Raw genomic sequence first — 15,654 nt, forward strand, 5'->3', positions numbered from 1 at the left:
CAATGTGCGGAGAGAAGCGAGAGAGGGAGAGCAGGTGCTGCAGGGCAGTGTGGCCGCACGTCAACATGCTGCAGATTCTAACAAACACTTTCTAAAGGAGGCAGAAAGCAACAAGCATGTAGCAAGGCTTTTAAAAAGACAGCTGTGATGATGCTACTGATTTAAGGAATGCTTTTGCAGAACAGATTCTAAGCAGTGGCTTTTTGTTCTAATCTTAAAGTTAAAAGAATCTTTTCAGGGGAGAAAGAAATCAGCTCAAACTGAAAGGAAAGTGTAGGATCACACAGCTCTGAGTTATAGCTATGATATATATGAATCACAAAGTTGTTCATTTGGGAAGTCTGATTTAAAAATGAATATGAAAGGGAGGTTGTAAGAGTTAATTACAGACACACTAGAGGTAAAAAATCTCAGTCACATGTAGGTTCAAAAAGAATTCAAGAGCAGGCTCTATGTGTAATAAGGCTTAAAAGTACAGTTGCTGCATGATCTCGCAACAAAGCCAGTAACAGGAGTATCTGGAAGTTTGTACACACATCCCAACCAGAGAAGTGAAGCGGCTATGCGCCAAAAGTGACTCGCAGACTTTATGGGATTTAAGCTGAACAAAGTGAGAGGGAGAAAGCGAGACGATCCGGGGCAGCTCCTGAAAGACACGAGGTGAATGAAGGAGCCGGGGAGGCTATGGCGCTCTGCTGGTCTCTGGGACGCAGCCATCTGGCTCTGCATCATAAATGGAAAGTTTCCCAGATTTGCTTACTCCTGGCTATCATTTGATCAGTTTTAATAGTCTTTTGTCTGACAAAGTTTGATAAGGATTAGTAGAGGAATTTGAAATCTGATGACTAAAACTGCTTGGCTGGATTTGACTTTTTTTTTGTTCTTGTGAATAACCTTTTTACATTACAGAGAATACATAAACAACACTGTTGGAAAACTGACTTGCTAGAGGCGACGTTAAACCTGTTGTGTGGTGTAACAAACTCCATAATGACACAGTGAAGGAGCCACTAAGGCGAGGTCAGCCTGCTGGTAGCCAGCCATTTGGAGCAGCAGTAAGTCAGGACCTGACAGAGCGGCCTTTGGTCTCCTGACTGGAGCTGCTCCAAGCAGCTCTCTGAGGGAAGACAACTCACTCTGCTCTCCTTAAAGAAGAAACAGAGCAGCTCTCTGAGGGTGAAGCCACATGTCATCAGCATGACTTGAAAAAAGAGGTCTGGTTTTGTAAAGGCTCAGAAATAGCAGCGCTGCACGGGATCGGATCGCAAACTCAGCAGGCCAAGAAATACATGAAATTTAAAGCTGAGTAGCAGTTATTATTTTATACTGTATGCCAACTGTTGAAATACACACTGGCACAAGTGTGTCACTTATCTGTAAATTAAAAATAACAAACTTTTTTGCCACAAAAAAACTTGAAAATAACTTTAAAACATTTTCCAGATGTAACCCTTATATTCTGTGATCCTGCATAAACTTAACTGGGCCGCAAGTGGAATGAACTCACCTGTCCATCCGTTTCCATGGGGACCAAATTCCGATAGAGTTCAGAACATTCCGGGTCTGGATCAACGTTCACCTGAGCCAAACATACCTCTGACAGCACTGACTGTTTCCATAGCTAGTGCGCTGACTTTTCCTTTTTTAACTCTCATAGTCCCTCCATGTCAATAAAAGGAAAACAAACAAGTCCATATGAGTCAAACCCTTCTGATTATATACCCTGAGTATAGAGAGTGCTATACACACACACACACACACACCTAAACACACTCAATGGGCATACTTTTGTGCCTGCAGAAGACCCTCTTCTTAGAGTTGTGCATGTCTAAATCAAATGAGAGGACAGAAAAGTTCATCAGGATCATCAGGTGGAAACTTTTGATGCTGTATCTTAAAATGAGTTAGTCCACAAATTTGAAGATAAAACAATATCAAGTATGAGGCAGATACAGATCTTTACAAATCTGTGAAAAAATCTTGACTAATTCCAGAATTGTGAATGGTGCCTGAAGGGCAGAAAGAGAGCAACAGTAGAGTCCCGCTTTGGTCCAAATAAAAGTCCAGTAAGTCTTTAAAGAAGTCCAAAAAAGCAGCCAGTGCGTGACTTAAAAAGCAACGCTGTGAGATCTGAGTATTCCCCTGTCTGCAGTCAGCTCCACTGATGAACAGCTACACCACTCCAGCTCCACTTAGAAAAACACACAGCCCTGTGCACACACATAAAAGTCTTCTTAACACACACACGCCAGGAGTTCACACACACATGCAGAGTTTTTTCGCTGGAGCTGAGCGGAGTGGAAGTGCTCAGAGGGAAAGCAGGCAGGAATAATGGACTTAATTCAAGAGGAGAGAGAGAGAAAGAGAGAGAGAGAGAGGGAGGGAGGGAGAGGGAGGGGTTGAAGGGAGGAGGGAAAGGTGGGAGGTGAGAAGAGGGGAGTGTAAAGGGGCAGGGATGTGCACTGTGTGTATGTGTGTGTGTGTGTGTGTGTGTGTGTGTGTGTGTGTGTGTGTGTGTGTGTGTGTGTGTGTGTGTGTGTATGTGTGTGGGCTATTGTATATCTGAATTATATATGAATAAAACTTTCTCCTCTCTGCACACCATCAAAAGAATCAGTGACTTTAATCATCAACATCTGCTGAGACCATAAAAGCTCGATAAGCAGCAGAGACTCCACTCACAATGCAGACCTGTGACTTGGACTCTGGTCAGAACTGAAGATCATTCACAAAGTCATTGAAGTCCGCCCGTCCTCAGAGTAAACACTCATGAAATAAACATATATGTTTTGTTTGACTGTCAATCCAAAACACAGGCCAAAGGTCACACTGTCAGGTGTTTTTGGCTGATTTGAAACATAACCAACCGAATGTCTAATTCAGTGTAAGAATTGTAAAGCCCAAGTCTCACAATGCGATTTCTGCTGTGACCCATTTCTGTAAGCCACATCGGAATGTAGAACGATATGATTCAGAATATAATGGCCCGAGACGACATGGTAATAAAACAAAATGCCAGAGTCAGCTTTTAAACTCTGCTGCAAGAAATACCCCAATTACTGTAAAAAGTGTGTTTCCAATGTCTCTGTTTACATTTGTGTTTTTTATATGTATATTAGGAGCAATCAGTAACTGACACGTAGAGTTTCAAATAGCTACTGCTGTCCAAATTCAAAACATTAAAGAGAGTTGTCTTCCCTGTCCCCTCCTCCCTAGAGTGGATGCCTACACAGGTTGCCACGTCTCAGACATGGAAGCTTCAGTGTTTAGCCAGCTCTGCATTGGTCTTGAAACCTTTCTGCGTTCTAACCTCTCTTCATTTTTCAAAAGCATCTCCAATACTTATCCTAGTTTTCTGGTCGTGGAGCTTATTAGAAAAATGCAGAGGCTTTTTAGGTCGGGTACAATCAGTTGTATCAGAACCAGTTTGCTTGCCCACTTCCATTGCCGCAACACCTGTTGGTTTGCCTAAATAATTGGCCTTATATCTGGCAAACCAATGGGCATCCAAAACTGCAGTGTGAGGGTGCCTACCTTCTCTGTTCAAAACACTATACAGACCAATCTGGACCAAAATCTGAACTCATAATTTAGAAGTGAAACATGAGACAGAAGGAATTTGGAAAATCCCCAGACAATGGGACTAAAATTCCAACTAATGGTGGACAAAAACATCAGATCTGTTTCAAGAGAAGATGAATATATGAGCTAAGTATGAATGCCACATATCAATCATGCTTTCTGCACCTTTTTTAAACCAAACAAGGTATTTTGTTGCCCCAATAATTACATCATCTGCACTTCTTTTCTTGCACAAGACTGCAAAATATTAGCCATCAACAGCTTATCTCGATGCAACCAACACTTACTGTAATATTGCAATTTCCAGATAGTCTGATTTAATCTTGTACTATATGACTGATGTGGTGTCCCTTTTTGCATTTTTTGCACTTTAAGAATTTCTTGCATAATCTAACACACCTCAAAACAGATATTGTGTATTCTGGCAAAGACTGCAACCAAGATTTTTTAAAGGTCCCATCTTGCGCAGTATGACATGTGATAAAGCCAGATCAGCATTGTTGCACAGAGGCCTGACAGCAGTTACACCTAGGTCCTAAGACTCTGTTTCATGACTCATAAAGACTCATGACCTTCCTCAAAAGACTTAAAAACAACTCAGACTTAAAGTATATTGATGTAAGATGATGATAACGGAGCAGTTGGGATTTAAATCACTGCAAATGCAAACAGACAGAGAAAAGGATACAAACTGAGAATGAGAGATTTTGTAGATATATCAGTGATTGTATGCTGGTGTGGACAGCATGTAAGCTGATAAGCTACTGTAAATACAGTACGAGGGTAATTGGCATACATTGACAACACATGAGGGTTTACATCATCCTTTGTGCATAGCAAAGTTGAAGTATGGGTCAGCTATTCATGAGCCTCTGCACATGTGAATGTGTTAAAAGCTCAGAAAGTAAGGAAGGAGTTGGTGGTATGTGTGTTTTATGTGTTTTATCAGATTTTAAAAAGTCACTACTGTATGTGCCAGGTTGCCATGTCTGGAATTTTCTTATTTTTTAACCTAGACTTCACATGTAGATAGACTTAGAGTGATGGCTTAACTAAAGACTTTGAGATAAGAAACTATTGCTAAGGTGGCAGTAAAAGCTTGTTTTTATTCTCTAAAAAACAGATTTAAAACAAGAAACAGTCAGCTACAATCTATTCCTTTGATGACAAATTTTCACGAGGGCAAAAAAGTATGAAAGCCTCTATTCAATTAGTCAAACAACTCCTGCAGCTTAGTCTATGCCTCTGTTTTCCAATGATATTCTCACAGGACTGGGTGGTGTGAATGATTTAGCAATGCGAGTAGATAGACAAAATTAATCTTTTAAAATAATACTGTAGACCAACTTTACACCCCCAACTATCAGAGATCCCACATTGCTTTGCGGACCTTGTTGACTGTGACAGTGAGGTAAAACCAGAGCTGTACACCAATAGGAAGCCATGTGTAAATGTGCAATACTTCTTCAACCTATTCATAAGCATTCTGATGGAGGTCAGAACTTCAGTGTTTCCATGGACCCTTTATAAAGTGAAAGTCCCACCAGTCTAATCTGCATCTATATCTACGCCATTGTAAGACCTGTGCAACAAGGATTGATCTTCATACAAGTCATCAATAAGAGTGTTACACTGAAAACTAGCAGGCCAGAAAGGACTTTTGCTGTTCTGACTTTTAGCCACAAAGTAAGCACACTACAAGATTTTCCAGTAAAATTTCATTTGTTTGCCTGTTTAGTAGTTGCTGGCAATGTTCAACTTTTCATGAACTTGTTTGAATAACTGAATGTTTCTATCCTTTTGACCCTTGTGACACTCATCAATCCTCAGTTCTGTTTAATGTTTCAAGCAAAAACGTTGTGTTGGCAACAAAGTTTAGCTCTTCTCCCGGAAAAAGCAGAAACTTCACATCTTCGCATCATTGAGCAGACAGGTGCAGTAAGAATAATTTGACACCAACCAGAGAGAAATGATCAGATTAAGCGTTTCCATGGATATTGACCAAAATGACAAACAGCACATCACTCGTCTCAACCTTTCTGAACCAACCACATAAGACAGGTCTTTTCCGACTAAGGTGTTTACTTGAAGTCATTTTATTCCGATCAGGCTATTGATATGACTCTAAGTGGTCCATGGTAACATAGCAGCTATTGACTGGTGACTCTATAATGTTTTTTCCCCGAATGAGACCAATTCTAATCCACAAGATCTACAACACTTGTTCTGCAGTGTTGACAATAAGCCACCATTACACTCCTTTATACATGTGTTAGTTTATGGCGGGGTTGCCAGGCACGGCACCAATCCTGCCACTGGAATGAAGACCAAAGGACAGGGGGCAAGTTGAGAAAAGATGGACACACACACACACACTACAACAAAACCTGAAACCACTTTCCCCAGTGTAAGGTCCCATATAAAGAGGTCACAGGTCTCACATTGGGGGGTTCTTTGCTGTAATTGTGTGTGTTGTCTCCAAGTTTTCCTGCATTTTAACGCACAATGCAGACTCTCCTTCAGTGCTCTAAACGCTTTCATGCGGATGGACATATGCATAATTAAAGCTATGGCTAAAGTGTATGTATCTGCATATTTTGTGAGTGTTAGTGTGTGTGCTGTTATTTCAGCTGACTGCCCAACCCCATGCTGACCTGTCTGTCATAAACCAGTCTGATGTCTCTACAGGCTGCAGAGTAAGCACTGTGATCCTGACAAAGGCTTTTGTCTCAGCTAAAGCCTCTGTGCCTCTGAAACAGAGGAGTGCTCAGTTTCCTAATAGTGTCTTAGTGGATGTTTTGCTTTGTTGGGAGTCAATGAACCAAAAGGATCTGTAGATCTGTTGTGGTGGGACCACAATCAGGCTGGAGTCTCTTAGTCCGGAGTTGCCCCCCTGTGGTCCCCTGGTCTCTTTAATATTAAATGTGGGTTTTCTAATAACAGATACAGAACAGAAAAGAGAAGATAGAAGTGGATGAGTGCTGAAAATATAATGATATAACCGGTCATATCATAAGTGAGCTATGTACTGTGTATTTAATTATTTTTAACCGTTTCAACAGCTGTGTATTACGTTTATGTAAAAATATGAGAGGGCAACGTCCTAATGCAGCCTTATTTACAGCTTTTTTGTATTTATTTCATATAACATTTTTGAAGCCAATGTAATGTAAGCAGGAATATTTTAAATTTTATGAATTATACGAGTTATGCATAATTAGGGACTTGACATCCAACAGCAGCGAATGCGTTGTAAGGGTTTGTCAGGATGCTTAAGGCTCCGGCTCTTTGACTGTTGATAAGTTGACCCAAAGTCTGATGGAGTCAACATTTCCGATATGGCAACCGTCATTGATAGTCCTCCAAAACAGCCCCTCAGAATCCAATGAGTGATGTCACTCAAGCTTCGTCTATTGTTTATTTACAGTCAATGGTTTTACAGTTTCATTAGAGAAGAACACATCAGTTTGTAGTTTTTTCACAGGAAGGCCTTTACTAAGGCTCAATCCTGCAGATTTGCTTTAGACATACATATTTATGTCAAACTTGTGTCGTTTGGTCAAACACAGATAATCATTGGTACAATAACTCTTAACCTAAACCTGGGTTTGAGCTCACTGCTGTCATGAAGTGATTGGGCTATTACTGTTTTCTGTCATGTGGTTTCTGTTGTGTAATCAGACGTAATGCCCTCATGACCAAACTAATACAGTACTACTATTTAAGGCAACACTACTTATGCAAGTACTTTTGTGATGATGTCATTCAGTTTCCCTCACATACTTTTAGTTTTTATACCTCAACTTTTTCAGGAAGGATGCCTTTTTTTTCAACTCTTACTTTGTTCCGAAAAAAGAGATATTCCCAAAATGCTAAGAAATTGTGAATTGTAACCCTGTAAATAAAAACACATGTACACTGTATAGGGCACATTAGCAATCTAAAAGCAAGACAAATTCAGACATCAGCTTTTCTCAGTGCATGTTTAAGTTGACAAGTTGTTGGTTTTTTGTACGGGTGAAAGAAATAGAACAAAAGACGTTGGGTCTCATAATATGATTAACTTAGAGCTGTGTGTTATGTAATGCTTACTACGTATAATTAACAACATCATCATCCAAAACAGACTTTCCCTATTTATTACATCAGTACTGCAGGAACATGGCTGTTCACTTAAACATGAACATACTTCTATAGCTCTTACATATTCCAGAGCAATACAACTATTTCTATCCAGAGAAGCTGTAATAATCGGCTCAGCAGCAACAACAATGCTAACCTGAGCTAACTGAGTAGCTGCCAAGAAGCTCAGCTACCTTGTCTTAAAACGGAATTATACAGTTAGACTGGAAGTGAAAAGCATGGATCCTTGTACTGAGGGCCAGAACCAAGAAAAGGTCCTTCAAGTATTTAAAATCTGGCAGTCCACATGCATGTGACTGCATATTGTACTAATATTAATGTAGCAATTAATCCTGTTTGAAGGCAGCCTCTAACAGCCACCCTGCCTCAACGCAGTGAGGTCATGCTTCATTGAAGTTAATGACACAATATTGTCTTTTCAAACCGAACCTATTATCACAAGTGCTGTGGGTGTGGATTGTTATATTTGGAAGGTAATGTCTGAGCTGAATATTGTGATTCAAGCAGTATTCTTTAAGATTTAGACCTGTTCTCTGGTACGGTATGTGGTTGAGAAGTTCAGAAGTTTCCAGCTCGACTCCCGACTGTTTCATTTTGAAGGCACTTTTGTTGCTTGGTCCAACTTCACGGGCCACCTCTTTCTCAGGAAATACTTGTGGCCTCCATTGGATGAAAGATGAGGGCCTCTTTGTACTTCTACCACTTTAAAAGAAAATTGGCTACAAATAATTCACTGTTGTGTCTTCCAGTCATCTTTCCCTTGAAACATATCAACAGAACAGGTTAACAGATGGTTGAGTTGGTTGAAATGTTCTTGAGTTTTGATGTCAGCCTGGAAAAACTGGGAAACCATAACTGTAGAGACGCCCTCTCATACAGAGGACGTCTTGAAGCACCCATTCTGGAGACAGAAGAGCACTTTTCTGGATGGCAAACGCCTCCATCTGATACCTGTTATATCTGGGATAAACTAGCTTTCTATATTCACTACTTTCAGGACTTTAAGTAGAATTTGTTCAACTGTATTATCTCCTCAACTTGTTTTAAAATGTTGCAGAATAACTGTGTTTAATATTCACAGGCACATAGTATTATTGCAACATTGTGATGTTGTTTGGCTTTAAAATCATGTTCAGCAGATGCAGTCAGGAAGTTTCTTCAAAAGCAAGCAAGGAACACTTGATTTAAAAGGCATGTATTAACAGCAGGTCAACCATAGCAGTCAAATTAGAATGCCATTGAGGTTATGTGGCAACTGCCAATGTTACAAGTATTGCATTATGAGCATTTGCTCAACAGATGCAGAAACAATTGTGTATAGATGTCATGCCTGTAAAATTGGAAGCATGAAATACCACCGAGACAATTACTAACTTCCCTTTTTGTGTGTGCTCTGAGGACTTTGTGTTACACACTGTTCCAACATCAAACAAATACCAGTACTAAGGGGATCATTAGCATCATTTCAAATATGTATGCGCAGCTGCTATCTATGTTTGTGTGCATGTCTGTTTGTTCTGCTAATGTGAATCTGTCTTGTAAAAGGATCTACAGTAGAGGTATTAGATATGCTTTGGAGTGTTATATAGACCAGTAGTAGCGTCTATTGTGTTCCTGTGTAGCATACTGAACAGACTTTGTAAAATATAGGTGCAGTCTCAGTGACGTCACCCATTAGTTTCTGAGATGGCGGCCCCCGCCATGTTATCTCAACCTAACATTTGGTCAGCCTAAAAACAAGCAAAGAGGTGAAGCTGAGGAGGGCCTTCAAGAGCCATAACGTGCCCACCTGTCAGCCATGCCTCTAACTGTGCATTATAATTTGCTTTTTAATATGAGTGTATATGGGACTGCTGGGGCTTTTGCAGCCAGTTTCAAGTGGACATTCGAGGAACTGCAGGTATTTTCACTTCTACATTGGCTTAATTTTTCAACACTGGAGGTTACTACTTTGGTTAACGTCTGTTTGGTTAGGTTATGGCATAAAAAAAGAAAAAATGGTTATGGTTGGATAAAACATCCTGTGCTGTTTGGTGCACTTTTTATCCTGAGAGCCATTCCTCAGCTCGCTGTCTTTTAACTATGGCAGTAAAAGCAGGTTCTCAGAGCGTCCAAGTTTACATCACATTGAGTTTGTTTAAACAATGAACTTGTGTTTTTTGGATGAAAAAAAGGGGACAAGGCTGAGAAAAGACAGAAAGGAGGGAAAAGAAAGAGAAGACAACAACTAGTCTGGTAGTCTTTGCCTGAAGTCTCTGCATTCAGGGTCAGGCAGCTATCTATATCCAGCTGTATGATATGTGTCCTGACTGGTCGTCTATGACCCGGTCCCCTGACCTCTTGACACCACAGGATTAGAGGGGCCCCTGTAGAGTGACAGGGACCGAAAAGAGACAGGGAGTGTTACAGTTAGAGAGGGAGAGGTCTTGCCTGGGAACCCTGGGGGCACAGAAACCTGTAATCCTCCCTGTTTCACTTTGATGTGATCACACCCAACTGAAAGGACGGAGGATGAAGGGTGGGGAGGGGTGGTTTGTCGTGTCAGGAGGGCAGTATGTGTGGGTGGGGGTACTGACGGTGGTGCCAGGAGGCTCAGAGGTGGGACACACACTCTCACACACTCTCACAGGCACGCAGTCACACACCATCTGGCTCGGAGGGTCAGCGGGTGGATAAGACCACCTTTAACTATAAGCATGGCACACCTAGGAGCAGGTTCTGAAGGTCACTGAGTGGATTACAGCACCTTGCATGACCAAAGCTTTGTCTGTTTGCGACATGCAACAAGAAGTGTTTCTCGGTGGAATGCACATTGCTGCACCAGTTCCCACCACTATTATATCTAGCTGGCTGATCACACGATAAGTCCCATTCTAATAGATGCAGTGGAAACAGAGTGATCAAGTCAGTTAATCAGGAAAGAGTGTATCGACTAGTGACCTAACTTACTCATGGAAAACATTTTTGAGAAGAATTTTGATGAATGTCTCATTTCATTATTATGAAGTATGGGATCAGAGAGTTGGAGTAGACAGGCAGAGGCTGGTTTTGTAGACAGACTGGGCCCTGTAATTCTGAACTCCACTTTAATCAAACCTGGGCTGTTGGTACTCTGCTGCTTGTTCTGAGGAAACTCAGCACAGATCACAGTGAGGACCGATGAAAGACAAAAAACAGGGAAATCACCTACTAAAAGACAGAAGCTTTCAACATCGGCCCCCACACAGACAGAGCACTCAAATTCAGGTTTAAAAGGCCCACACATGCATCAGTGCCAGCATGTCACTCAACAAGTACAGTTGTTATCTTGTAAACTACAAATATTGGAACTTATTCCCTGAAAATATTTGTTAATATTTGTAATTTATGCCACAGTGATAATACAGGATTGAGTCATTGCAAACAAACTGCAAGCTATTGAGCATTCCAACTATTCTAAATGCTGGAATAGTCACACTTGTATTTCACAGTCTGTTCTTGGGGATCTCCTGGAGGGAGAAAGTTTAATCTGTCTTCCTATGTGACTATTTCAATTGTGTTCAGCAAAGTACATGCACTATCTGTGACGCTCTCTCTAGTACCACCTGTTTTCGGCATGTGGAGTTTGTAATCCTGCTAGCTACGGGTACGCTAGAGCATAGGCCATATAGGCGGTCGCCTAGAGCGCCACATACTGGAGGGACGCCGCCGGAGCCATGCATCCTAAATGTTAAAGGTTGTGATGCATGGGCCCACAGCCTGCAACCAATTTGTCTCGAGCCAAGCTGCCAACCTCCACTGGTGACTTTTTGTCTTTAATTGAGGAGTATTCTCCATCAGACCAGCACTCTACCAGGTTCATTAAGTTAACAGTATGCAACTGTTTCATTTTAATGCAGGGTTTTGACCTAATGAGGGAGAAAGCTGTTAAAAAAGTGGCACTGTCAGTGTCACTATGTATCCCAGCACGATGGTGGTGGCTGCACTTGCAGTTATGACCGTGCAGGTTTTAGCATTGTATAATGGTAAATTGGTTGCATTGTTATATAGTACGCAGCCAAATTCTTCTGTAAAAAAAATGGTGTTAAAAATGAATTGTATTCATCAAAATGTACGTTACTTCTCAAATAACTATGATGCTTGTTTTTGTATGAACGATGGCTAGCTATGTTGCTAACAAAGGCTGCTCATGTTTCAGACCAACTATTTTGTCTTGAGATCAGACTGTACAGGGTGGTAGGATACAGACTTTCAGTTGGAAACACTTTCTTATGGCTGACAGGATAGTCAGTGAATTCTCATTTCAGCACTGACTTTTATTATTAAATGAGACGTGGAGGTTATAAACCTACTGCTATCGTATGTTCTGACTCCATTATTTCTTACATAAGTGTACTGCTGTATTGGATACAACATAAAAAGAGGGTGTTGTGGATTAAAAGATCATAAATGTGTAATATAACCCGACATATCTTCTAACTCTTTTGATTTCAAAATCCAAACTGTCATCAAAACGTTTGGATTATGGCCGACATTTTTTGTATTGAAAAGCAGGGAGATAAGGCACGGGGTGAAACTAATGACACAGACACACACGCACACACACACACACACACACACACACACACACACACACACACACACACACACACTACACATTCACTGCAGTGCTGCTGTGCTGCCTCATTAAGGCTTGAGACATGGGAGCAGTGAGAAGACCCGACAAAATGATTTCTGATCCTGATGGGCACTGATCCAAGCAGACAGGCTGCTCTCAGCACCATGACGGATTAATAATATGCACACACACTCGCCTAGGAGCACACACTTCCCATGGGGTTGCTGAGACACTGCATTGTGCAGTTGTTAGTGTGTAAGTGTGCATACACACCCGCAGGGGAAATCTCAGACAAGCTCAGCAATGGGCAGATTTCATGAGTACATAAGTGCTTCTGATACACACAGGTGACACTCCTTGTCGCAATATGTAACATGAACACACACACATACACTCAAATTGTCTGACACTACTCCTGTTGCTGCTCAAAATGTATTATTGGAACTAGATCTCAAACTTACACCAGTTTGTGGATTCAGTGTTTATTTCTTATTTTAGAGGCTAAGCTGCTCTGGAGGAAAAAATAATCCTACTGATGATTCGGAGAACGAGCTGCTGAATGAAACTCAATGAAGAAGACAAGAATGGTGGAAGCAACAAATTAAACCCAATTTTTAAGATTTTTCTGCCAAATGAAAAAATAAAATCCATTACTTAGCTTTGCTCTGAACACTTGTTCATTATTCTGCTTCACCTTCACATATGTAAGTCCTTTTTGACATTATGGAAAACTAGAAACGGGTCAGTTACCTCAAGTTTGAACTGTAGAGTGTAACTCCTGTGAAGACAATGCCTGTGTTTGTACAATTTTCAAATTGTGTGTTTGTAAAAAAACTGTTTTTGGGCAGGGGTGAAGAGAAGTGACCATATATGGACAAGAGAAACCTGTTGTTGCCCTTGTATCTTGATTGGGAGGGGAAGTAGTCAATGAAAACCACTCTTTGACGCCGGTGGCCTAGTTGTTGGTACGCCACCCCATGTTCAGAGACTATAGTCCTCCAAGCCAGCATCCCAGGTTTGTGTCCTACCTGTGGCTCATATCCTACCTGTCAATCCATACTTCCTCTCTCCCCGATTGCTGACTCTATCCACTGTTCGTCTATCGAATAAAGGCATAAAAACCACCAAAATAAAATAAAAACCTTAAATGTACTGTCTATTTTGTACTGCCCCAAAACAGATTTGTTTTTAAAAAAGGAACCACCCTATACTGTAGCATACCATGTGTAAGAGCTGCTCCACACCAATTGCCCCAAGAGGGATTAATAAAGTTGTTTGAATTGAATTGAATTGAATTGAATTGAATTGAATTGAATTAAATTGAATTGCTTTATTAAAATGTACAAAATGAACATTATAGTTCAAAGGAAGCAAATTATGGAACAGCTTTCCACTCTCAGTCAGGGAATGTCTAAGCTTTGCCACTTTTTAGGATCATCTGAAGTTGTGGCTCAGAACAAACCAGTTGTGTGACCATGTCTAACCATCCTCTGGAACATACATACACACTTATATGTCATTTCCCCCAGTGCAATACTGCGTACATAAATACTTCTATGTATGCTAACCCTGTGCAATAGTATATGTCTATGGTGTCTGTGGATGCAAACTCAGTGCAATAGAGCCATGTGCAATCACAGCAGCACTTTAAAGTTTCGGGTTCTAGGGCAAATGTGCAATTTACAACAGTACCTCTTAATTATGTGCAATACTCCAGCAGTGTGACACTTTAATACTGCGACACTTTACCTCCCTTAGCAGCACCTTAAGCACTTTATGCACTTTAAGCACTTTTAACTCTGATGGTCACTCTATACTGGTTCGTTCTGAACAAAATCAAACAGCCACTCTTTATACTGGTATATATATATGTGTCTCTGTTAACTAATGTAGAGTATATGTTGTTTTGCCATTACTTGTTGCATTTGTTATGCTTGTCATTGTGGTTTTAAATTATATGTTTACCTGTTTACCACCAACCTGCCAAGGGACTACAGATATTGCCTATTGCATATTTACATGTTTCAGGCTTCTTGCATAATGTGAAAACATAACATGAGAGTCTTTCTGGGTCTCTCCTTTGGTCTAAACAGGTGAATAGATAACAAGTTGGCAAAAATGTCTTTTAAATAGACACATACATGTTAAACAAACAATGAGACAAACTATTAAGTCTCAGTGACCTTCCAATACTTTGCCACAAAGATGAGGCCATTTATTGATTCTCTCAGTGGCTCTTCCATAATTTTAAACCACTAATCAGGCCGTGAAGATGGTAAAGTTTGCAATTTCGTTAAAAATGAGAAACAGCCTGGAAAAGTTGACTCCTCAAAGTTGAGACTTTTTCATGTTTTTGTTATCTCAGTTTTAAAATGTGTCAAAACAAAACATCAGAGATTTATCACCATGGTGAGAAGAAATGAGGGCCTATTTTGGACCACTTGTGCGCAACACACTATCAACAGAACCTATAAGTACAGACCGTGTCACTTAAAATCACTTTCCCAAAAGTGAGGCATGCAAAATATGCAGCTGCTCACTCCTCTCTGCCAGACATCTAGAGCAACAAAAAAAAAAACACACACACACACACCATCAGACAATCATCAAACAGTCTGTGATCATAGCCGCTGCAGCAGATTACACAAGTGGTTGAAGTACTTTCAGCTTTGCCATAATTGTGATTTCACTTTTAAATGTATGCTGCCAAACAGCTGCTTGTACAAAAACACTTATTCTTGCTCACACACATTTTTCTGAAGGGTACTAAGAGATGTCTGCGTCTGGTGGGCCAAAAATCCCCAACATCAACCAGTATTTGAAGACAGTTAAATGAAGGAAGAAAGAGGGGATGAATGAATGAATTACCACCTGAGGTGCTTCCTGGTAGCAATTTTAAGATCATCATCTTTTCGGGCTCATCTCCATATTTATCTCTGGCGAGAGCAAGATACAGAAAACTGTCATGCTGAAGGTTAGACTTTCCATTGAGGCCACCCATAAAGCACCTGTTCTATCTTCTAATACAGAGGATGATAATTAAGGTTTGGAACAGGAATCACGTAAAACTGAACATGATTAGATGACAAGACTGGGCATAAAAAACATTTAGTTCCTACCAATCAGCACCCTACAGTGCTGAAAAATGAAGCCAATGCAGATGTGCAAAAAAACTGCAGCATCCCTGGAAGTTCCTTCAACACCCATGTCAAAAAAATTCCCATTTTTGCAGCAGAAATAAACATATTAACAGCCGGGTTTTGGGGTCACCTGTAACCTCGTGATTAGTGCCCACGCCCAATGTATGGAGGCTGAAGTCCTTGAAAGTGGGT

General features: G+C 40.7%; 1 protein-coding gene across 2 annotated transcripts in view; it reads right to left on the minus strand.

Annotated features, from left to right (window-relative positions):
• sema3b (sema domain, immunoglobulin domain (Ig), short basic domain, secreted, (semaphorin) 3B) overlaps positions 1 to 15,654 on the minus strand; it is an 87,464-nt gene that overhangs the window by 34,757 nt on the left and 37,053 nt on the right. Inside the window, exon 1 of one of the 2 annotated variants that reach the window (XM_020635336.3) lies at positions 1,508 to 2,332. The exons of the other annotated variant lie outside the window; for it this stretch is intronic. The gene's annotated coding sequence lies outside the window, so the exon portion shown is untranslated. Of the gene's footprint in view, positions 1 to 1,507; positions 2,333 to 15,654 lie in introns of those variants that run through there. 2 annotated transcript variants of the gene reach the window in all.

Source organism: Labrus bergylta, chromosome 12 (assembly GCF_963930695.1).
Source record: "Labrus bergylta chromosome 12, fLabBer1.1, whole genome shotgun sequence".
Taxonomy (NCBI): domain Eukaryota; kingdom Metazoa; phylum Chordata; class Actinopteri; order Labriformes; family Labridae; genus Labrus; species Labrus bergylta.